This window comes from Manis javanica, chromosome 13 (assembly GCF_040802235.1).
Source record: "Manis javanica isolate MJ-LG chromosome 13, MJ_LKY, whole genome shotgun sequence".
In the NCBI taxonomy this organism is placed as follows: domain Eukaryota; kingdom Metazoa; phylum Chordata; class Mammalia; order Pholidota; family Manidae; genus Manis; species Manis javanica.
Window position 1 is genome coordinate 20,077,376 of NC_133168.1, and position 25,842 is coordinate 20,103,217.

The 25,842-nt window shown below is 39.0% G+C and overlaps 1 protein-coding gene across 14 annotated transcripts in view; it reads right to left on the reverse strand.

Annotated features, from left to right (window-relative positions):
- Positions 1-25,842, reverse strand: part of LOC140845881 (T-box transcription factor TBX18-like) — a 125,235-nt gene that overhangs the window by 76,183 nt on the left and 23,210 nt on the right. For 11 of the 14 annotated variants that reach the window (XM_073221034.1, XM_073221035.1, XM_073221042.1 and 8 more), the window contains 4 exons: positions 25,489-25,654; positions 15,610-15,832; positions 2,409-2,483; positions 1,220-1,331 (listed from right to left, as the gene is read on the reverse strand). The gene's annotated coding sequence lies outside the window, so the exon portion shown is untranslated. Of the gene's footprint in view, positions 1-1,219; positions 1,332-2,408; positions 2,484-15,609; positions 15,833-21,152; positions 21,252-25,488; positions 25,655-25,842 lie in introns of all 14 variants that reach the window. The other 3 variants (XM_073221024.1, XM_073221027.1, XM_073221028.1) reach the window with 3 other exon arrangements.

A 25,842-nucleotide genomic window follows, 5' to 3' on the forward strand; every position in this document is an offset into this window, starting at 1 on the left:
CAGCTAACTCACAGAAACAAACACAAGGAATCAAGAATGAGAAGGAGACAGAGGAATGACTGTGCGCCTAGTGACGGTACGTTCACAAAAATGGACAAAATAGATAGACAGATAGATAGATAGATAGATAGGTAGATAGATACATAGGCAGATACATTAGATAGATGGATAGATTAGATTAGATTGATAGACTGATAGATAAGATAGATTACATAGATCATATAGATACATATAGAGAGATTAGATAGAATAGGCAGACAGACAGATTAGATAGATGATACATGATAGATCAGGTGGACAGATTAGACAGACACCTATAGATACACATAGATAGATGACAGGTAGATTGATAAGATGACAGACTAGATAGACGATATAGATACATATAGATTAGATAGACACATTGATATAGATACATATAGATGACAGATAACAGATAGGTGATAGATTAGTTTGGATAGATAGACACATAGATGACAGTAGATAGATGAGAGTGGAGAGATCAGACAGATAAGTTAGATAGATAGATAGACAGACAGACAGACAGACAGACAGACAGGAAAGCATTATACTAAACAATGCTATCGCTCATAACCAGGAGAGCAAGGATGAAAAAGCACAGAGAAGAACTATGAGCAAAAAGAAGAGAGAGATCAAGTTGAAAAAGTGCAATAAGGACACCGCTATCAATTGTCACAGTAAAGGGAAAGACTTTAAATGCTCCAAACAAAAGACACAGGGTTGACTGAATGGATGAAAACTCACGACCGCCTACGTGCTCCCTTACAGGAGGCTCACTGAAGATCCAGATCCAAGCACACAGACAAACTACAAGTTGAAGGGGTGGGAAAAGATAGCCTACACAAGTGAAACTGAAAAAGAAAAAAAAATTAAAGATGGCTTGGTGGGATTAAAGACGGCAGCGTGAGAGGGGAGGCAGAAACCTCCTCCGAAGACCACATACATACATACAATGTGGAAATATTAACAACTACACCAGATCCCGGAAGAGAAGCAGGAGAGAAGGCTGCCGCGGCAAGCTGTCACCTCAAGGTGAAGGGTGACGTACCAAAGCCGTGATCCAGAGGGACCCGGCAGGCCCTTCCCGCACCCGAGCTCACCGGAGGGAGGAAGAGAAATGGAAACGGGGGAGGCGGGTGGAGGCCTAGGACTGCTGAACACCCAGCCCTGGAGATCTGCTTTGGGAGCACGAACCTACCTTACATGATGCTCTGGAGGATCGGTGTGGTTGGAAAGCAAAGAAAGGCGGAGTACGTGGAGAGACTTGAGATTCCTGCCACTTGCGGAACACAGGGATCCACATCCGGCTGCTGTGGGATGAAAGAGAGGCGGGCAGTCTGAGAGACCTCCTAACGGCGGGAGAGCTGCTAAAGGGGCAAGGATTGCGCAGAGAGCTTGTCGCTCAGGAGAAAGCACAGGTGCGCAAACCTGTCCGGGTGTAGTCTTGCCCAGCAGGTGGGGGAGCTTTTAGGAGCTCTGGGCGCTCCACCCCCCTGGCTGCCTACGCAGCTCCAAGGCCCACCACCGTGATGTGACTGATACACAACACGGCGTGCTGCACCTTCCCCCCACCACCAGCACCGGCTCGCAAACCGGCTGCCCCCACCATCGCGCCAGGCCAGCGACAGGACGGGCCCCACCTAACGGGCCAGCTAATGGGTGCAAAGCACAGAGGCTTCTCCCCTGCGTGCCCCACAAACTGTCCCTGGCTGTAGAGACGGGCACTGCGGCCGGGAAGCAGGAAAGGCCTCTTTCCTCCCGCGGGCACCATCGCCGCTCCCGTGACCCCTGCCTGCCATCACCCCAAGGGGCTGAGCAGCTCCAGAGAGGAAAGCTTCTGGGTGCTACAGGGCGCCACCTACAAATACGAAACGTCAAAGTCAAAGGAACCTGGTTAACTGGACTCAATCAATCTTTGTGAAAGGGATCTCAACATAAAAATCAGAAACATGCTCACGGAGCTCCAGCAAAAAGTTGCCCCTGCCTCTTGGGCATGATTCTCTCTCTCTGTCTGTCTCTGTCCCTCTCTCTCTCTCTCTCTCTCTCTCTCTGTCTCTCTACCAGGAGCATTTTGGAGGCCTTGATCTGAGAGGGACGCTGGGACAGCCCAGCAGGAACGGGCAGAGCTCTCAGATCCAACCCAGCCAGTGCCAGGGCAGCCCCACACGGGGTCTGACCGAACTGCAATGGGGGGACGCCACACGTGTAACTCCGCAGGAAATAACAGTGAGGCATGCCAGCCTGCCCATTAATGGCTAGTGGCTAGGTGGCTCCACCGATAACCAGGTGATGTCCACATCCCAGGCCTTAACTCCGTGGCAACCTTTTTTCCCTGTGAACCTTGAAAGCAGCACATGGAAAGATACTACCAGTCTCCACCATCTCACCTCTCAGTTTAGGCTCGATGTTCCTGTATCACATCTTCTCCTCTTCGTTTCAGTTTCCTTGGTGGGTTGGGTATTCTGAGGAAAAAAAAAAAAAAAATTGACTCAGAATTGGAATGAAATGGCAGGGGGTATAACATTCTGTTTAACCACCATCAGTAGAACAAAGACATCCGACAGTATGGGAGGACAGATTCATAGATGGCATATCCGATAAGGGGTTGACATCTAAAATACGTATTAAGTGCCCACGCATCTCCACACACAAAAAGCAAATAATCCAATTAAAAAATGGGCAGAGGATCTGAACAGACACTTCTCCAAAGAAGAAATTCAGGTGGCCAACAGGCACATGAAAAGATGCTCCACATCGCTAATCATCAGAGACATGCAAATTAAAACCACCATGAGATATCACCTCACACCAGTCAGGACGGCCACCATCGGGAAGAGACACAACAGACGTTGGGTGAGGATGCGGAGAAAGGGGAACCCTCCGACACTGCTGGTGGGAATGTAAATCTCAGTTCAACCACTGTGGAGAGCAGTATGGAGGTTCCTCAAAAAGCTTAAAATAGAAATACCACTTGACCCGGGAATTCCACTTCCAGGAATTCACCCTAAGAATGCAGCAGCCCCGTTGGTACATATTATATACAGTGGAATATTATTCAGCCATAAGAAGAAAACAAATCCTACCATTTGCAACAACATGGACGGACCTAGACGGTATTATGCTCAGTGAAATACCCTAAGCGGAGAAAGACAAGTCCCAAGTGATTTCACTCATATGTGGAGTGTAAGAACAAAGAAAAAAGCTGAAGGAGCACAACAGCAGCAGACTCACAGAACCCAAGAATGGACTAACAGTTACCAAAGGGAAAGGGACAGGGGAGGATGGGTGGGAAAGAAGGGATAAGGGCGGGGGAAGAAAGGGGGCATTATGTTTAGCATGTATGATGCGTGGGGTGGCGGGGCATGGGGAGTGCTGTGCAACACAGAGAAGACAAGTAGTCATTCTACAACATCTTACTACACCTGTAATGGGGTATGTGGGGGGAACTTGGTGATAGGGAGTGTCTAGTAAACATAATGTTCCTCATGTAATTGTAGATTAATGATATCAAAATAAAAAAATTAAAAAAAAAAGATATTGGCTTTGAAAAGGTTTAAAGATGGCAGTGAGAAAAATGAGGCAGTAACCTACTCTCAAAAAGCAATTTAAGACGAAAATACAGCAAAAACAACTAATCCTGACAGAGTGACACAAAGATGGCAGAACAGACTGCTTACATCTGGGGAAAAGAGAAAATCTCACAGAAAAGGGTAAAGTACCAAAGCCATGATCCAGAGGGACCCAAGCCCTTTCCCCATCCCAGCTCACAGGCAGGAGGAAGAAAATGGAGCAGGGAGGGAGTAGAAGCCCATGACTGCTAAACACCCAGCCCTGGAGACCTGCTCTGGGAGCATGAACCCGCTACATGGTGCTCTGGAGATTAGGGTGGTTGGAAAGCAAATACAGGCAGAGTTCTCAGAGAGACTGAGATTCCAGCCACTTGTGAAGAATAGGTGTGCACAAACGGCAGCTCCAGGACAAAAGAAGAGCGGGAATTTTGAATGACTTCCCAACAGTGAGAGGGGCGCTAAAGGGGCAAAGGATACACAGAACTTGCTGAAAAGGACAGGTGGACAAAATCATCCCGGCACACTCCGCGCAGCATGTTGGAAACTTTCAGGAGCTTCAGATGCTCCATCCCCCTGGCTGGCAATGCAGTCCCAAGGCCCCCGAACTGCGGTATGCAGCCAGCCGCTCCTTCCTCCAGGCAGACACCGATTCGCACAGCTGCTACCCCATCTAACACGCCAGGCCGCCCAGAGGGTGGCCCCACCTATAGCAGATACAGGTGCGTAACACAGAAGCTCCTACCAGCACGCTTGGCCCAGTGGCCCTGGTAGTGGAGGCAGGCACAGCAGCCAGGAGGCAGGAAAGAGCTCTTTTCTCCCGGCAGGCACCGGTACCACTTGCCTGCGACCCCCACCCTCACTGTAGGTGCAGGGCAGCTCCAGAGAGTAGAGCTTCTGGGCACTAGAAAAATGAAATGGCAAAAAAATTTTGTACAAAGAAAGAATCAGAAGAAGCCAGAAAGAGGGCTAAATGAAACTGAATCTCCAATCTTTTGATAAAGATTTCAAAATAAAAATCAAAAACATGCTCATGGAGATACAAAAAATATATTCACGATCTCACGGAGGACATCAGGAAAGAGATAGAAACTTTGAAATATACAGTACATGAAATGAAACATACAATGGAGGGATTTCAAAGTAGATTAGGTAAGGTAGAGGAGATGGTAAATGAAATAGAAATTAGAGAAAAGGAACACAAAGAAGCTGAGGCACAGAGAGGAAAGGGTTTCTAGGAATCAAAGAATACTGAGAGAACTGTATGGCCAACCCAAGCAGAAAAATATTCGCAGTATAGGGTTACCAGTAGAAGAAGAGAGAGAATAAGGGATAGAAAGTCTCTTTGAGGAAATAATTGCTGAAAAATCCCCCAGTCTGGGAAAGAAAATAGTGTCTCATGTCATGAAAGTGCACAAATCTCCCAACACAAGGAACCCTAGGAAGACAACACCAAGACATATAATAATTAAAATGCAAGATCATCATTGAATTTGAAGCGGGGATTAAACAATTTCCAAATAAGCAAAAGTTGAGAGAACTTACCCCTTAGAAACCAACTCTACAAAGTATTTTAAAGAGACTGCTGCAGATGGAAGTGCTCCTAAGGCAAAGTAGCTGTCACGAGGGAAACTGAAACCACAGTAAAAGAGGTAGACCAATTAATTACTAAGCAAATACAAAATTAAATCAGCTACCGAAAAACTCACTCAATGGATACACAAAGAGTATAGAATGATATCTAACATATAAAGAGTGGGAGAGGAAGAAAAAGAAGGGACCAAAAAAAAATGACCTTTAGATTCTGTTTGTAATAGCATAATAAACGAGTTAAGTCAGACTGTTAGACAGTAAAGAAGCCGACCTTGAACCTTTGGTAACCACGAATCTAAAGCCTGCTATGGCACTAAGTACATACCTATCAATAATCACCCTAGATGTAAATGGACCGAATGCACCAACCAAAAGACATACAGAATGGATAAAAAAAACAAGACCCTTCTATATGCTGCCTACAAGAGACTCACTTCAACCCCAAAGATAGACACAAACTAAAAGTGAAGGGATGGAACACGTATTTCATGCAAATAATGGAGGGAAAAAAACAGGAGTTGCAGTACTTGTATCTGACAAAATTGATTTCAAAACAAAGAAAGCTGCAAGAGACAAAGAACGACAACACATAATGATAAAGGGGTCAGTCCAACAAGAGGATACAACCATTATAAGTATCTATTCACCCAATATAGGTGCACCCAAATACGTACAACACATACTAACAGAATTCAAGGGGGAAACAGAACGCAACACATTCATTCTAGGAGAGTTCAACACACCACTCACGCCAAAAGACAGATCAACTGGACAGAAAATAAGTAAGGAGACAGATCCATCGGTTCTACTGTGTTGTTCATTGCTGTTAACAGACAGCTACGGAACACTCCACCGAAAAGCTGCGGAACACAAATTATTCTCAAGTGTACATTAAATGTTCTCCAGAATACATCAGATACTAGTCCACAAAATGAGTCTCAGTAAATTCAGAAACACTGAAATTGTGCCAACCAGCTTCTTAGACCACAAAGGTATCAAACTAAAAATGAATTCTACAAAGAAAAGAAAAAACAGCACAAACACAGGGAGCCTTAACAACATGCTCCTAAACAATCAGTGGATCAGAGACCAAATTAAAACAAGGTCAAGCAATATATGGGGACAAATAAAAACAACTCCACAGCCCCAAACCTGTGGGATGCAGTGAAAGCACTTCAAAAAGGAAAGTATATTGCAAATACAGGCTTACCTCAAGAAAGAAAAAAAAAATCCCAAAAGAACAGTCTAAACTCACAGTTAATGAAACTAGGAAAAGAACGAATGAGGCCCAAAGTAGATGAAGGGACATAATAAACATCAGAGCAGAAATAAATAAAATTGAGAAGAATAAAACAATAGAAAAAAAAATCAATGAAACCAAGAGCTAGTTCTTCAAGAAAATAAACAAAATAGATAAAACCCTAGGTGGACTTATCAAGAAAAAAAGAGTCTACACACATAAACAGAATCAGAAATGAGAAAGGAAAAATCACTGTGGACACCACAGAAACACAAAGAATTATTAGACAATACTATGAAAAATTATATGCTAACAAGCTGGATAACCTACAAGAAATGGACAACTTTCTAGAAAAATACAACCTTCTAAGGCTGACCCAGGAAGAAACAGGAGAATCTCAACAGATAAATTACCAGCAATGAAATTGAAATGGTAATCAAAAAACTACCTAAGAACAAAACTCATGGAACAGATGGCTTTACTGCTGTATTTTATCAAACATTCAGAGAAGACCTAAGACTCCCTAAAGTTTTCCAAAAAGTAGAAGAGGAGGGAATAATTCCAAACTTCACTCTAATACCCAAACCAGGCAAAGACACCAGAAAAAAAAAAAAGAAAATTACAGACCAATATCCCTGATGAACAGAGATGAAAAAATACTCAACGAAATATTAGCAAACTGAACTAAAAAATACATAAAAAAGATCATTCATCCTGACCAAGTGGGATTTACTCCTGGGAGGCAACGATGGTAAAAATTCGAATATCCATCAACATCATACATCGCATCAAATTAAAGGAGGACGAAAATCACATGATGATCTCTATAGATGCTGGAAAAGCATTTGACAATATTTAACATTCATTCATGATAAAAACTCTCAACAAAATGGGTATACAGGGCAAGTACCTCAACACAATAGAGGCCATTTACAACAAACCCACGGCCAACATCATACTTAACAGTGAAAAGTTGAAAGCTTTTCCTTCAGGATCAGGAACGAGACAAGGATGCCCACTCTCCCAACTTTTATTCAACATAGTACTGGAGGTCCTAGCCATGGCAATCAGACGACACAAAGAAATAAAAGGCATCTAAATTGGTAAGGAAGAACTTAAACTGTCACTGTTTGCAGATGACATGATATTATACATAAAAAACCCTAAACTAAAGAATCTACCCCAAAACTACTAAAACTAATAAGTAAGCAAAGTTGTACGATACAAAATTAATACACAGAAATCTGTTGCATTCCTATATACTATTAATGAATTAGCAAAAAGAGAAATCAGGAAAACAATTCCATTTACAATTGCAACCAAAAGAATAAAATACCCAGGAATAAACCTAATCAAGGAGAAAGACCTATACCCTGAAGATTTTAAGAAACTCATGACAGAAATTCAACACACCATTAATAAATAGAAATACATCCCATGCTCATGAATAGGAGGAATTAGTGTTGTCAAAATGGCCATACTGCCTAAAGCCGTCTATAGATTCAATGCAAGCACTATCAAAATACAAACAGCATTCTGCAACAAACTAGAACAAATAGTTCTAAAATTCATATGGAAAGACAAAAGAGCAATCCTCAGAGGGAAGAACAAAGCTGGGGAGATGATGCTCCCTAACTTTAAGCTCTACTACAAAGCCACAGAATTCAAAACAATTGGTACGGGCACAAGAAAAGACACATAGATCAATGGAAGAGAACAGATACCCAAGATACAAACTCACACATATATAGCCAACTAATATACAATAAAGGAGCCATGGATATGCAATGGGGAAATGACAGCCTCTTCAACAGCTGGTGGTGGCAAAACTGGACAGATACATGAAAGAGAATGAAACTGATTTATTGGCTACCTCCATACACAAAAGTAAACTTGAAATCTATCAAAGACCTGAAGAAAAGTCTTGAAACCATAAACCTCATAGATGAAAACATAGGCAAAAATCTCTTAGACATAAACATGAGCAACCTTTTCCTGAACACATCTCCTCAGGAAAGGGAAGCAAAAGCAAAAATGAACAAATGGAACTACAATAAACTTAAAAGCTTCCGTACAGCAAAGTACACCATCATTAAAACAAAAAGACCTCCTACAGTATGGGAGAATATATTTGAAAACAGCTTATCCAATACCGGGTTAACATCCAAAGTATATAAAGAGCTCACAGTCCTCAACACCCAAAAACCAAATAACCCGATTAAAAAATGAGCAGAGAATCTTAAGAGACACTTCTCCAAGGAAGAAGTTCAAATGGCCAAAAGGCACATGAAAAGATGCTTCAAATCGCTAATTATCACTGAAATGTAAATTAAAACCACAATGAGATATCACCTCACACCAGTTAGGATAGCCAACATCCAGAAGTCTAGGAACAACATATCCAGGCAAAGATGTGGAAAAAGGGGAACCCTCCTGTACTGCTGGTGGGAATGTAAATTAGTTCAACCATTGTGGAAAGCAATATGGAGGTTCCTCAAAAAACTCAAAATAGAAATACCATTTGACCTGGGAATTCCACTCCTAGGAATTACCCAAGAAGACAACTTCTCAGATTCAAAAGACATATGCACCCCTATGGTTATCACAGCACTATTTACAATAGCCAAGAAATGGAAGCAACCTAAGTGTTCATCAATACATAAATGGATAAAGATGAGATACATACATACAATGGAATATTATTCAGCCATAAAAAGAAAAATTCTACCATATGTAAGAACATGGATGGAGCTTTAGGGTATTATGCTCAATGAAATAAGCCAGGAGGAAAAAAAATGTACCAAATGATTTCATTCATTTGTGGAATATAACAACAAAGCAAAACTGAAGGAACAAAACAGTAGCTGACTTCACAGACTCCAAGAATGGACTAGCAGTTAACAAAGGGAAGCGGGCTGAAAGGGTAGGTGGGGAGGGAAGAAGAGGAGGATTAAAAGGCATTATCATCGGCACACACAATATACCTAGGTCATAGGGAAGGCCATATAGCACGGCGAAGACAAATAGTGACTCTACAGCATCTTACTATGTTGATGGACAGTGACTGCAATGGGATCTGTGGGGGAGTTGACATTATGGACGAATATTGAAACCACAATATTGCTCATGTGAAACCTTCATAAGATTGCAGTATCAATGATACCTTAATTAAAAAAAAAGATGTTGGTTTCATACTCAAATACCAGTAACATAATGTACATCTTCATGCTTTAAATTAAAATATTTAAGATGCAAATATATCACTTGTTAATGATTCCCCCCATGATATCCTGTTTTCTTTTATTCCCTAACTCAACTTTGAGTTTCATAAAGGGCAAATACAATATGGAAGAGAGTAGTTTATAACTCCAGGGGTTAAAGCTAGGAGCAAGAATGACTTTAGTTTAATACAAGATAGGACTTTCCCTTTCTAATAAAGAAATGCTGCATGATTAGCATCATTTGAGGTGCTGAGCCTGTTAGGGATATTAAGAACTGATTCTTTTAATATACATTTTCTAAAAGTCTGCTATGAATCAGGCATTGCACTGGCACAAAATATTAATATAGTTCCTTCTCTCAAATACTCACATTCCAGTAGGAGACACAGACCTACAAATAAAAAGAACCGTATTACAAATGCTCATAACAGAGTAGTGGTTATAAATTCTCAGAGAGCAGGGTGGGCAGCGCAAACCCCTTTGAAAATTTGATGAAAGCTTTAACCGTTTTTTTCAAACATACATTCCCACATAAACTCTGAATAGTACTTAAAGGAATTCATGGATAAGCAATACCGATCCATGAATTCACAGAAGTATAAACATTGTTAAGGGGGTAAAGTGTTCACGGACTTCAGAGAGGCAGTAACATCTCAGCTGACCTCTGGAGGAGCTCTCTAGGCAATGAAACGAACTAAAGGGCTCCTGGGTGGAGGAAACCATATGAAGTGGGCACCATATCTGTCTAAGCTGCCACTGTACTCCTTGTGTCTGGCACAGAGCTGGACTCATAATGTAAGCTCTTAAATATTTGTTAAAGGACTGAACAAGCATGTTCTGACAACTGTAACACACAAGGCCCCTAGTCGGGTCTGTTGCATACTGACATGAAAGAGTTAGCAAGCCTTTTCCACTGCTGCTTTAGAATGTGACCTTTGGTTTAACCACCTAGCTCTGTTACCCTGGAAACCAGGTAGATGGCAGGTGTCAATTATATTGCTAGGCAACAGTGCTTATGGTAAAAATGATCCTGACAGGTAAATTGCATCTGGACCGGGAAGAAGTATGAATAAGCTGTAAATACTTGATAAGGATCCATGTTTGGGACTTCCCTGCATGCAGGCCTGTGTGGAGAACCCTAGGAACTATGCCAAAGAATCACCACAAGGATACTGGCTGGTCAGGGCACGGAACTGCTTCTCAGCATAGCTCTTGCACCAGCCTGATGCGGATCTGGAGCAGTGTACCTGGAACCGTGTCACACAGGGAGACAAGAGTCCGCAGACGAACATGTGAGCTGTCATGGCTCGAAGTGCGACAGGACTCCTACCAAGAGGAATTCCCGAGCTGTCTGACTGGCAAGCTGGCGAGACATGCGACCTGTGTTAGTGTCACACACCCGTACCTTTGGTTGCTCAAGCAGACCTCTGGTGGGCACCACACACATCCAATTCCATCTATGCTCACTACAGCTGTGTGAGTTAAGAGTTTCCATTCCCCTGTTACAGAGGAAGAAAGGTAGGCTCAGAAATGTGAAATGATCTACATAAGTTCACAGAGCCAGAGGGCATGAGTGAAGGCAGGATCTTAACCCAGGTGTTTCTGGCTCCAAAACTATAAACTTTCATTTGGAACATATTTCCTCCCCTGGCAACCAGAATGCCAGTAAAGGAGCCTGGGTGCTGGCAAACAGTGTGGGGTACTACATGTGCCAACCTAAGGGGCAGGCATGTGGTTCTACAGGTGGGTGGGATGTGTTACAGAATTTTAAGCAGGAAGTTATAGGTCACATTTGAATTTTTACAAAGAAGAGGAAGAAGGAAAAGAAAAGTGCCTGTTTAGAGTGGGAGGTAGGCCTAAAAAAGGCTCCTAGATCTTCTCCATTACTAAGAGTATCTTGTGACATTTTGCATGTAGTGCCAATAGATTCTCAAAACAGTGCAAAAGACAGTAATGCCAAAATCTCATACATGATCAGAGATATGAAAGTGCATCAAAATTAACAGAGATCTGGGAGACTTGACGCACGTTAGCACAAAATGCGTTATTTCAAACTTAACTTGAGCCTGTATCACAGTGAATAAAAGTTTTAACATATCCCATAAGTATCGACATAAGACATCAGGAGCAAGAAAGTGCCTAATTCACAAATCACTGCAAAGTTCAAAGTGTCTTAATAGCAGAAATAAATGTTTCTGATGATTTGAAAAAACATAAAATCTTTAAGAGCAGATTATTTTAATCACAGGTCTACTGAAAGTAAGTACTGAAAACGCTAAAACTTTGATATAATCTACTTCCCAAGAGAACTTTCAAAATAGAAAACATTCTTTTCAAGGTAGTGTTTAGGTAAAAAGCTCATAAAAAAGAGTCAAATGATTTCTTGAATTTTCATTCAGCTTAGGATTCTATGACAAACAACAACATGTTTATAATAAATTGAAATTTCCTAGTTATTTTTAATGAATGGTAAGTATAAGCTTTTGAGAAAAATAATGTAAAATGTACTTCTAATCAATGCTATTAATTATGCTTATTTAAAACTTAAAGGTAGAGACAAGAAAATGAAATGCCCCTTAACTTTAAAATCAATTACTGAAAACAGTGGTAATAACATGAAGTTCTTATAGATTGGATAATAACCTACTGGACATTAAGAATTTTAAGGATATCAAATATCTAAAGCTCAAAATATGGCTGCTGGAATTTAGATAAATTGAGCTGACATTATCCAACTGGTGAGCCACAAATCCTATGAACTTGGCTTTGCATTTTATTAACATTGTGTACATAGTATCATTAGACCCATAAAAGTATAATGATTTTATTCAAAAAGTTTGTACAGTGTTGCCAACAATCCTTATTCACCTCTGTGTTCTCTTTCACAGCAAAGATTATATTCAGGGGAATAGTTACTTCCAGAGACTACAATTACAGCTGGTCTGTCAAGTGGATACATTCTGACATGTCCTATGTTTCCAGAAAGCCCATTTTGCTCATTTCCTTCTAGAGTTACAATGCCCTCACGAGCTTCTGGGCTGATTCCTAGCTCAGCTGGTGTACGCAGAATGGGGAGGCCTGTCCAGAGACCTCAGGAAACTTCTCAGATGGAGTGAAAATCAAAAGCCTTGCTTCAAAGTCTGGCAACTGATGTAATTCAAATCTGACATGAATTTATTCCTAGGAGACATAACAAATTCCAACACAATGACTATTGAAATGTTTCTGAGACTATTCACAAAGTAGATTTTGTTATTATTGCTGCTTAATATTAGAGCCTGTTAGTCTCAATAACAGCATAATCATAAACTATATATGTTCAGATAATTTTTGTAGAAAAACTCTGCTAAACTGATAAAATGTAAACTGGAGAGTTTTGTATTAAAGAAGCATTATTTATTTTCAAATAACCAAAACAAATAGGCAAGAGCATGTGGTTCTAAATTAGCAAAAAAAGAGTGTTGTAATTAGCAGATTTCTTACACCCTGGTACTAAAAAGTATTAAAAGCCACTAATGAGTCTTAATAAACAGTCCCCCACACCTTATTTCTATAATTTGCCTGACAAATTTTATTTTGTTAAAAAAGAGGAAGAAGCATTCGTCTTGCATTACCCAAACAATCATGAATCACAGAACCTAAGGTACAACTTCATGATTCACCAGTCACAGAATTTCCACGCCAGCAGGGCTCACAGGCTCACCTAATCTATCCTCCTCACTTTACACATGAAAAACACTGGAGCCTAAGGAATTAAAGTGACTTGTTCCCACATCACAAGGCTAGTCAGCAAGTAGATTCTAACTCTGCTCCATGGCTGCTATTTGAGGAGCTCCCAGTACAGATAAACCAACATATTCCTAGGTACTCTCCTGGGAAAATAGCTTACAATTAGTTGATTTTGATTATAGCACCTACAAGCCTCTTCTGGAATAGCTTTGTTTTATTTTCTATTCAGTAAGCACAGATGTCCTTACCACCCGCATAAAACAGATAACTGAGGGAGGAGTGAGAAGACCACCAGGCTAATGAAAACAGTCAAGATAAAATCCTTGTGCAGATACTGCAGGATGCTTTTTTTCCCATAAAATAGTCACGGGGTATGCTGCCTAAGAGGGAAGCGTACGCAAAGCCTCCGATCACTTACTAAGGGATTTTCTGCATTGGTCAAGAGGCAGTCACATGCCAGACACACAGGTGTGACAGGAAAAGGCGTGCGGTAAGTCTTGCCTACTTGAGGCAAGGGCTAAGTCAACTCCACAATTTGTCTTCTCAGTAAGAAAAAGGGGGAAAGGTAGGTCATTTCCCTGACACACTTGAAAAATAGAGTTCTGAATCATAAGATTTGAAATACTAACAAACAAGATAATGTTAGTCTGCTAATAAAACCAATTTGGAAAAGGGATTGGAAGGCATCTCTAAAACCAATTAAGAGACTGTTAAGCATTTACTATTACACATGTTACAGACTTAAACTTTTCTGGCAAGTTTGGAAAACAGGCCTGCCTTACTGTGCTTACTTAAGAGGCTGGGCAGCATATGGACGAGGCTCCCCGGCTACTAAGTATAAAGCTGGAGGTCACTCCCCATTCCTGCCTCACACCACATAGCCTCCTGATGGCCTGGGTCAGGGAGAGGGAAACTGTCCTTGGTGTTGGCCTCTAAGAGCCTTACTAGTTATCAAATCCATAATCATAAGAAGAATTTTTGTGTCAACAAAACAGAAGATACAGTTCCTGAATAGGAAAAATGGGGGCTACGCATAATGACTTCACATCACTCTTTTCCAAAGAAACACAAATTTCATGAATGAGCCTATCATTTACTGTAAGAAGCACCAGGAAATACTGTTATGCTGAACGTAACTTGTTCCTACTGTATCTCTTGGGTAACCTTATTTGTAGTATAGACATGCATGTTTCAGCAACTTTATATGAGAGTTAAACCAAAGCCTGAAGTGGACTGGGAAAAGGAAAAATCTCCTGGTTAAATGACTATGTACATTGGGATCCCTTGGACATTTCAGGCTATGGTGGGCCTTCCACAGAGAACATACTCTACAGCAACTTCTGCCCTCAGGTAATCTGAGCAAGGATGTTCTCCTCTCCTTTACAGCTGCTGTTACCTCATTTCTTATCCAAGATAACCATTCAGAGGATATGCTGTTCACAACGCCCCACCGGGATAACTTTCCGTGATCTCACCTACATGGGACATTGCCAGGAATTACAAAGCAAGCATAAGAGGTTGGTGGAGGGCCAAAATAAACACCCTCACATTTACTCAATTCAATCCAGCAATAACTCATTGTGAGTGCGCTGTTCACCATCTGCCCAACGCTGGAGATGATGAAGATGGTGATAGTGATGATAATAAGAATAATAATCGTAGCAGTGGCTATCACATCGCTCACCATGTGCCAGGCACTGTTACAAACACTTAAAAACTCATTGGATTCTCCTAGCAAGCCTATAAGGTAGCTCCTATTGTTATCTATATTTTTATAGCCGTCAGCAAAAATCCTGTCAGTCAGAAGCTTACGCCACCTGCCTTAACACTGATGTTTCCTCTTAGTAATTTCCAACTACTGATCTCCTTAAATATAAATTCCTACTTTTCCTTGTATTCAGTGCCAAGCCCAATCTCTCTCCCCTGCAAAGCCCCATTGCAGTGGTTCCTAAATCTATCCCAGCAGTCCCCCTGAATAAATTACCTTACTGTCTTTAACAAGTGTCGTGAATAACTTTAACAGAATTACATTATTTTTCTTTAAAACAATCAATAAACATGGAGAAAAAGTGTAACATCTTGAGTCTCAAACCTCAGTATCCTCAAATTCCCTTTCTAAAGCTTCTTCAATATGCATATTGACTCTACAAATATAGAAAATATCTGGTATGTATATGTATATACCAGATATACATTTAGCATGTTATGTGTACCGGAAGATTAAGTGGAATTTACTTACTCCTTCATTCTTCATCTCTGGCTCCTTCCCATTTGACTGATGTTCTGGTCATCCTTCCCTTGCCCCCACCTCTCTTCAATGGCAGGGTATTGTGGGGATGTAAGAACCTCAGCCCCTCCTCTCTGCCAAGCCCGTGTTTCTGACCCTGTCCCATCACTTGGATCTTCTGCTGAGGACTTCTCTCATGGCTCCAGATTCTCTGGTTTGGGATGGTATCTTCAGCCTGCCATTCAGACAAAAAATGGTATGGGATTCATACTGGTATACTTCCTATGGCCTCATCGTCACCCTGTTGTTGAAAAAGATAACTATATTTATTGGAGTGCGGTGGTTTTACTTATCAAATATTTGCTTATCAATACAGGCATCATTACTTAAAATGGCCAAGGGCAAGCCTAGGCGAGCCTTAGGAAGGATCTGACACGGGAGGCCCGTCTGGCTTCCAGATCCCTCGGCCTTTCTAGATCCTTGTAAAGGGCAGGATGCAATTCCCTTGCAGCTCAAGCTTAACTCAGATTTATCTCTGATTGTGAATTTAGCTAGAATGTTTCCTTCCTTTCTTTTCTTTATTCTTTTACCTGGTCATTAGTTTAGTGTGTCTGTTAGATACTCTCAGTGATGTCACTGTTTTCAATTTCCAAGTAATTGTAATTCTACCTGCTTAATACAAATAGATTTATACTTATTTCCTGTCTCTACCCTCAGTTTTTTATTTCTTTTGAGTACAATGAGAATGTAATCACACTTCAGAAATTTCCTTTATCTTGTTTATCTAGTGGCTTATCTTACAGTGACAAGAAGAATCTGTTTTTGCCTGGACTACTCATTTTGATGACATTTGAAAAAGTATTAGATTTCTGATAGATATTTCCATTCACTATAAATTCCTAGTAGGAAAAGTATTTGGGAATATCAGCAAGTTGCAAATGATTATACAATAATACGTTGCTCATTGGCAGAGCCAAACTCATAGTGCTTACCTTGTGTTTCATTTTCTCTTCAGTTTCTAAAACTTGCCATTTTAAGTAATGATGTCTGTATTTACAAATGTCTGGGTCAGAAAAACTAAAACAGAATTTTGGAGAAGAAAAAGGTAAAGGAGCAATTTATGTGGGGTGGGAGGGGGTTCCATGTTTTTCTCTCATTTTCTTGCAACTTTCCCCTCATGGGTGGGCCTAATCTTGGAGTTAAGTAGCAGTGGTGGTACCAGAGAATAAAAACCCACAGAAACTTTCTCTTTCTATCCAAAGAATAGGCAGCAGGGCCTCTTTTTGTGCAAAAAAACTGTGTTGAGGGCAGAATCCTGTTGTTTTTCCACCTTTCCTTCTGCACCTTTACTGGGCCACCAGTAACAGAGGTCCTCATGGCAATGGTATGCCCATCTAAACTCTAAAAGAAACTACAACTGTCAGGCCAGAGTACCTAGCAAAAAATGACCATCACGGGCTTGAGAATGATAGTAAAATTTCAGAGAGGAAAAAGCTCTAAAGAGTGCCAGTAATCTTTTATGTGGTCCTTCACGAGTCTGGGGTTCAGCCCTGAGCTGAGCATGTGGGAGAGACCCAAAGTATCACAACAAAGGCACTGGGAGATTTCAGCCTCTCTTTGAATGTCATGTGTGCGTGACAGACCGAAGCAGCAGAGCCACTGCCAGCACTTGATAAAGGTTAAAACCACCACTCCGAAAAGGGAGAGAGAGAACTCATGGTCTGAAAAGCTAGTGTTTTGATTGTCTGAAAACAAAACAAATCAAATCAGGAAATGAGCAATTATAACTCCATAAGTGGACCAACTATGCTCCATGAGTTTAAAATTTTAAAAATTAGTAATAAATTGAGGAAAATTCTCAGCAGCCAAATAAAAACCACAGCAAATAATCAGATGGGAATTTTAGAGCTGAAAAATACAATATCTGAATTAAAAAACTTATTGGCTAGGCTCATTAGCAGAATGGAGATGACAGAGGAGACAGTGAACTTGAACAATGAAAGGATTCATTCTAAAGATCAGAGAGAAACGGGAAAGAAACAAAAGGTCTAACACCTGTGTCATTTTGAGTCCAAAAGAAGAGTAGAGATTGCTGCAGAATAAATATTAGGGAAAGTGGCTGCAAACTTCCCAAATTTGGTGGAAGATCCACTTATAAAACCGAGAAAGCCAGAAAATGTCAAACAAAATAAACTCAAAATCATGTTTAGATACAGCATAAACACCTGAGAGCTAAAGGTAAAATATATAGACAGACATACAGATCTAGATTAGATAAATAATATTTATATGTAATATGTATTTCTTTATATCATTCTAAATGTACATCTGTGTACATGAATGTATCTTGAGAGCTCCTAGAGGAAAATGTCACTTTATATAAAGGAATACAGTGATTTGAATGACTGAACAGTTTTTTTAAATCCAGTATGGCACCTGGAGACTGTAAAAAACATTTTTGATGTTCTGGAATAAAATACATGCAACAATCAACAAAAAATATCTACCCATAATTTTATGTCTAATTAAAATACATTCAAGAATTAAGGCTACAAAACACATTTGCAGAGGATGGAAAACTAATGAAATTACTCACCAGCATGCTTGCTGTTAAAGAAATCTAAGGCAATAACTGGAGAATGAAAAGAAATTATAACAAAGGGAAACTTGGAACTCCAGGAATGCATAAAGATCAGTAGAAAGTATACAAATCTGAGTGTGTATAAAAAAATTAATTCTTCCTTCTTCAGTTTTAAAAAATAAGTCTGAAAACTGTATCAATTCAACATATTAATTACACATTAAATGTAAACTATACATTTTCTGTTAGCAATAGTGTAATATATATGTTTAGCTCTGTTGCAACTGATCAACTTTGCCACTAAAGTTCACAGCAGTCATAAACAATATGGAAGTGCATGAATGTGATCAGGTTGGTCTGCAGTAAGCTGGATTTGACTCACAGGCTGTAGTTACTATCCTAGGTCTAAGCATAACAAAGAAAACATAGGTGTTGACACATTACATAAAAAATACAATACTCAGTTATGCTCTCTACAAGAAACTTGTCACAAATATAAATAAATAGATTAAATGATGATCAGTTGCAAACAAAATCAGAAGCTGGAGTGGCTATACTGATAACAGACAATATACACTGCAGAACAAGGAATATTTCTAGAGACAAATCATCATGATAACAAAAGATTCAATTTACCAAATACTCGTAACACACTAAATGTGTATACAACTAAGAGCAGATCTTCAAACCAAAAGCTAATAGAACTGAAAGGGGAAAACAGACACGATTGCAATCGTAATTGGGAACTTTTGTCTTCTTCTCTCAGCAATAAAGAGAACAAGTAGAAAGAAAATCAGCAATACAAGAGAAAAACCGAACAAACCTTAATAAGCTTGACGTAATTGACATTTATAGAACATTCTATCCAACTACAGCAGAATGCACATGTATATAAATCATCTCGATGTTCAGCCTAACAAGTTGTAAAAAGAAAAGCAAATCAAAAGAAGCAGAGGAAGGATAAAAAGTGATAAAGTACCAATAAAATCGAAATGGAAAAACAATAGAGAAAAACAACTAAACCCTTTGAAAAAGATCAATAACATCGATAAAACTTTAGTCAGACCGATCAATTAAAAAAAGGAAAGACCATAAATACAAATACAGGAATGAGAGAGGATATAACTACAGACTCTAAAGCCACAAGAAGGAAAATAAGGGATATGACAAACAACTTTTTGCCTTTAAACTTGACTTACATGAGCTAGACTAATACCTTGAATGACACAAACCCTCAAAGCCCACTATTTAAAGAAAACCTCATTATTTCTAACTCAATTTCAAAAACTGAATTTAGAGTTAAAACCCTTGCAACAGTAACAGCAAGAAAACAAATCTTAGCCTCAGCTACGTTACTGGCATCCACTGCCAAACACTTCAGGGGGAAATAACAATTCTACATAAATTCTTCCAGAAAAGGGAAGAATCAGAGACACATTCCAACTCATTTTATGAGGCTCTGTTCTTGTGGTTCCAAAACTTGACAAAAATATTACAAAAACTGAAAACTAAAAACCAATTGCCATCATGAAGAGATGCAGAATGCCTTAAAATATTAGCAAATCTAATCAGTAATATATAAAAAAGGATAAAAATATGGTGGCAAAATGCTGCTTATCGTGAAGAAGCTAGGCTGGTTTGATTCAACATTACAAAATTAACCGATGTAATTTATTACATCAAAAGACTAAGAAGAAAAAGCATATGATCATGTTAGTTGATGCAGAAAAAGCATGTCACACAACTTAATACCCACTTATGAGAAAACTCTGACTAGAAAGGAATTATTAAACATGACACTGAACATCTACAAAAAAACCTACACCTACTATGGTATTTAAAACCAGTGTCGTCCTTAATAGTGCTTTTCCTCTAAGACTGGAAACGAGGCAAGGATGTTTATTCAGCCTTATACCGGGGATCCCAGCCAATGCAATAAGGTGATAAAAAGGAATTAAAAAATAAAGATAGGAAAATAATAAATAAAATGCCTCTATTTTTATTTATTATTGCAGACCACATGATCCCTAAGTAAAATAACCCAAAAAAATTTACAAAAGAAAAGAACAAAACAAAGTGACTAGAACAAATGAGTGAGTATAGCAAGGTTTCAGGATACAAGGAATAAAAATAAATTGTATTTTTAAACACTAATAATAATAAAAAATTTAAATACAAGTGTCATTTTTAATAGCTAAAGAAAAGAAAATAATAAATGTGTTGTACTTTGTTATACACCTAACAAGTGTGAAGGATCAGGATGCTGAAAATTACTCCAGCAGGCAGGCAATTAGCTTGGCTTCACTATGCACAGATTTCAAGTATCATGACTTGGTTTAATAATGCCAGTACCCGCCAAACACTGTCAGATTCATTTGCCACAGTGTATCAACAGTGACTAATTGCATAAAGTATGAACTTTACTGCTACTTCTTTAGTCCACAAATTACTGTGTAAATTACAGATCTGCAGCATGATCAGCGACCGATGATGTCATCTTTCAAACTCTGTTCATGATTGGTCCCTGTGCATCTGTTATTTAGTTCACACTCACCAAAATGTATAGTTGTTTTATCTCCTTGTCTCCCCGTGATAAACCCACATGACATTTTACAAAAATAAATAATCAAAAGACGGAGTGCCCAAAAGAGGGCAAGTGGAGCAAAGGATCAAAAGTGATCATGCTGGAGGTGAGGTTATACTCAAGCATGAATGGAGTTACAGGAGTAGCCAAGGAGAATGCTGACAGTACCGTTTGAGAACCTCTACCTAAGCAGCTGGGGGAAGTCAAAACAAAACTTACCAACATAAAAGAAAGAAGAACATAGTGAAAAAGATGAAGACATCCCAGAGGAAGTAATGTTGACAAGAAACTTCCTATCAAGGGAACTCTTGAGAGAGATTGTATACACCATAAGTACCAAATACAACGATGGAAGCCAATCCAAGCTTACAAAGAAATGCGACAACTCACGAAAGCACAGAAAATATGCTTGCTCCGTATCGTTACTGATATGACAAGAAGTAGGCATGGATGTTCAAACATCTCCAAAATTGTGGCAAGAACATAAATCTGTAAAAGTAAACATGAAAAGTAATGCAGCTTGCTAAAGAAAATAAGACTGCTACTTACCTTTGCCATACCATGTTCACTGACTTTTCTATAGTATTTTCCTCACATTTTTACACTTATTTTATGTGATTATCAATTAAAGTGATATAATTAATTATTTCTTGTTTGTTTACTGAGCAAAGCACCATGGTCAGTGAAATATGTTTAATTTATTGCAATAAACTTCAGCAGAATATGAGTTCAGAATAATTTTATCAAATCTGATAATGAAATTCTTTTTTATAAATTACTTTCTTTTCCTTCATGGTTTGAACCATCAGTACCACTACAAATCTACAAACTGTAACAAAAGTTAGAAGAATCTTACAAAAGATGTAATTTTAAATATCAATAGACTACACTTTATTTTTTCTCCCATTATAATTCTACAATATTTTATCTTCTTTTTACTAAAATCAAACTCTGAAGAAAAAATCAGGAGCAGTTCTTTATAAATACTCATTTCTCTGATAATATTCTCCCCTGCTATCTGTGGAAAGGTCCTTTAATGGTTTCCACAAACCTCAAGGAATGGTTTTAGTTCAAATAATTAATCTGATAGATGAATCTAATGGTAGATACCATTAGAAATATTCTTTTGATGGTTTTAAAATTCATTTACAAAAAGGACAGTATTTTTAATTCATTTATTAACTTTGGCATTCATCATAGTTGAGAACCATTTTCAGTTCCTATTGATTTCTTTATTTTGAGGCAACCAACTACCGTGTGTGTGACAATATTTGGCATATTCAGACACCATGGAAGGGGAATACTTCATTCTTTCAAAGCCATCAACAGAAGTTATCACCACCACCATTACCACGAAATGTGCTTGTTTCCTATTATTATTTTCTTATAGGCCTTGGCCTAAGCACTTCAGAAATTTTAACTCCCTGAATCCATACAAAAGGAACTGTTATTATTTCCCCCAGTCTACAGATGATAAGACAGAGGCACAGAGAATCTAATTGCTCACTGTAGCACAGGCAGTGGGGAAGCCAAGAGTCAGACCTAAGCATTTGGAATCAGAATTCATGATACTATCCACCACACCAAACTGACTTAGGACAAGTCTTGGGAGGAAGTCCAGTGCAGTTAAAATGTATTTTCTCTGCCACTGACATCAGTGTGATCTCAGACCGAAGTGTCTGCTCTCAGTCGAGTTCATTTCCTATAAAGTGTGATGTTGGACTGAAGCACTATTGATGACTTTAACAGCTATTCTTTTACTTGTAGATGATTCTGTTTATTGTGGCTGGTTTGAAGTTTCTTTTGAGCAGGTCATGCTATACAGACCTCGCAGACTATCTTGCAAGCAAACGGTTAAGCACTTCATGTTTATTTTCTCGAAACCAGAAGGATGAGTAGATAGGCACAAGAATCTGGATGATCTTCACTTATCCAATGATGAAATCATGTGGTTGAACTGATGAAATATGAAAATATTTCTCTCAGCACTATGCTCTCACCCATCCTGTCAACTAGGATTGGAGAAACCCTTACTATACTTTGCAATGCATATGTATATACACATACTGAAAACCCACATGAAATCAAGCATAAACACAGAAAATTATATAAGAGCCATACAAAATTTTATCAGTTTATGGAAGACATCTGTAGCTAAGGGAACTATGTCAAAGAAACATTTATTTTTCTGATGGTGTCTCCTTAAGACTTCTCTTAGGGACAGATCAACTACCAGATGAGGGTGTCCTTAATAGAGGTGCAGTTGGAGCATATGACCCCAAAATTCTACTTAATGTAGAAAATATAGTTTATTGGTCAAGCCATGTCAGTTGTGTAAGTATGAATAAGTCAAATCAATGTCACCTTCACAAAGTAGTCAAACAAGGTGGCTGGCATTCTGTTCCCTTATTTTCCCTAGGCCAAGCACTTCTGTGTAGGGCAAATACCGTGCAAACACATTTGACAGCTCTAATCAAGATTAAAGGGCACGCTGTTACACTGGCCCCAATATCAAGAGTTCTTTTTAATTTTTTTTTAACAATTTCAAAAGTGAACGGAGTAGCAGCAAGCAGATATCCATCTCTGACTTCAATCAATAGAGACCAATTCCTGTAACACACAGGTGACATGGCAAAGGTCAGTGAGGTCTTATCAATCAATTTGCTGAAAGAAGCTATAGTCAAGCAGGGCCAGGACCTAAACCATTCGCTAACATTTGAGAAGAATTATAGAATGTTAGAGCAGGAAAACTCTTATATATGATCATATGTGGCCCTTTATTATTAAAAAGATGAAGGAAATTGAACTTAAATACGTCTGGAAACTTTCCCTCAGATCAACTGTACCACAAAGGCCTTGCAAATGACTGATCCAAGTAAACTGTAGAGAATGCATGGAAGATATACTATAGAAACATGAGTAAATTTAGTATCTTAAATCTTTCCCCATTTGTGGCAACAGTAGTCAGTTTTTTCTGCAAATAAGAGATGCAACAAATGTGAGTAGTGGTTTCACTTACTGATAGATATTTAGTAAGTGCTTACCAGCCCATTCACCTTGCTTTTTATACTGTAGATACCACTTTAAGAAAAAGGAATCACCAGCTAAAGATTGGCCATGTTGATTATACAATATAAGCCTTCTGCCAACACAATCGAGCTTATCTGTGCAATATAGTGCAGTTGGTTAATATATGGCCTTATTCGTCTGTTCCCACCCTTATTTCTCTTTCTTCACAATACAGCATAGCATCTAGAACATTGTATCTCTCATCATTTTCTGGTCTTCCTTCAGAGTCAAAATTGACCAAGATTCAGCTATTTCTAGACTCAGGGAGCTCTGTCAGTGCTCTTTCTAGACCATATCCTAAGTCAGATCAGTGTTATTACAACCATTACATTTTTCTAGTAACTATGCTAACCTACAGCATACTTGAAGAGAGACTGTAAGTATTCCCCTTCATTTAAGCTTGATCACGAGGTTTCCTTATCTCAGAATATTTTTCATTTCCTTTTCTACTTTCCAATTCCTAAAAATAAAATTATTTTTGAGCTGTGGGCGGAAGAACTAATCTTTAGCATATGGTCTCCTCACAGACTGTGATAGTGTTATTTCTCTGAATCAACCAAGGCTCAGTAATTACTCCTTCCATGAGTTTGATTCTCTGTAGGGAACTAGAATGAAGGAAAATTTGAGGTGCGTATTGGCAGTAAGCAAAGATGCCAGAGTGATCAGAATCTTTAGCTTTCCCAAACTTCAATCTTTAGTCCAATATTAATCTCTGATTGAGCCATCCTTTGTCCTGTTCTTTTTCAGACTTCGGAAGCTTTGCTGACTAGGTGCTAGACTGACACTTTTGCAGAGAAAGAGGCATCGTTTCCTCTTGCCTCTGGCATCTTCAAATGTCTATCTGTACTATGTGAGGATATGCAGTAACTGACCGCCAAGGAACTACTTAAAAGTGCACAGCATGCCACTTTTGGAGGATCTGCCTCGTGGTCCCCACAGGGCTTTGGCTTTGGAGTCTCTGCCCTGGGAGCCCCTGCGCCTTGTCTCTCCAGTCTTTGGGCCAGTGGTTTGACTGGTGTTCTCCTCTTTAATGTACCAAGTAGAGTTTTTATTTTTCAATCTGTTCAGCTTTCTACTTGCTGTTAGGACAAAGTGGCAACTTTCATGCTCCTTACATGTAGAATCAGAAACCAGAAGTCATTATAAGCATTTTTAATTCATTTTAGAGTGAATTAAAAACATAATACTTCTTTCAAACTATTTCTACTGCAGTTTATGTCATTTTATGTTCATATATATTATAAACAATACAATTTATTCAAATTTATAACTTTTTAATAGATTAAAACAACTTCCAATTTATCACTGCCTCTTTTGTTCTTAGTGGTAAAGATCCCTTTATCTGGCTATTAATCGAATTAATATATATCATAGCTTACTTTCTTTTTCAGTGAAGAGTTGGCATTTTGACAGAATTCTACTTAAAACTATTGCATTTAGCTTTTCAAAACTTGTAATTGCTAAGGTAATAGTGGATTAGCAAATACTAGATGATTAAGACAATGCCACTGTCAGATGCTATGGGGACAACACATAAGCAAAGGCAAGCATTAGCATTTGGTGTCTCTCCCATTGATCGTCTCCATAGTTTCCGCGTGATTTTGCTTTTTTTTTCTGCAGTAGATGCTGCTTCCCTCTCTGGTTGTTCCATTCTTACCTCATTCTGTAGTTTTCTTTCAGTGAGACTGACTGAGAACATCACAACTGTATGCATCTGAAGTCAGTAGACCGAAGGCCAGGGGCACAGGTATGGCCGTCCGTGTCAAGCTGTCATCTCTGCGATATGACAGACTGGCTGAAAGGTCCATAGTCTTCAACACAGACTTTAAAGAATGAGGAGAAAAGAAGACCACAATAATACAAACCAATTCTATTATTCACAGAATACTGCACACATATAAATAATAATTAAGTTCATAATCATGATGATATAGGTAATAATAACAAGAAGAAAGAGTGGGAAGCTTGGCTCCACAATTAACTGGCTACAAAATGATAAAAAGGAGGAAAA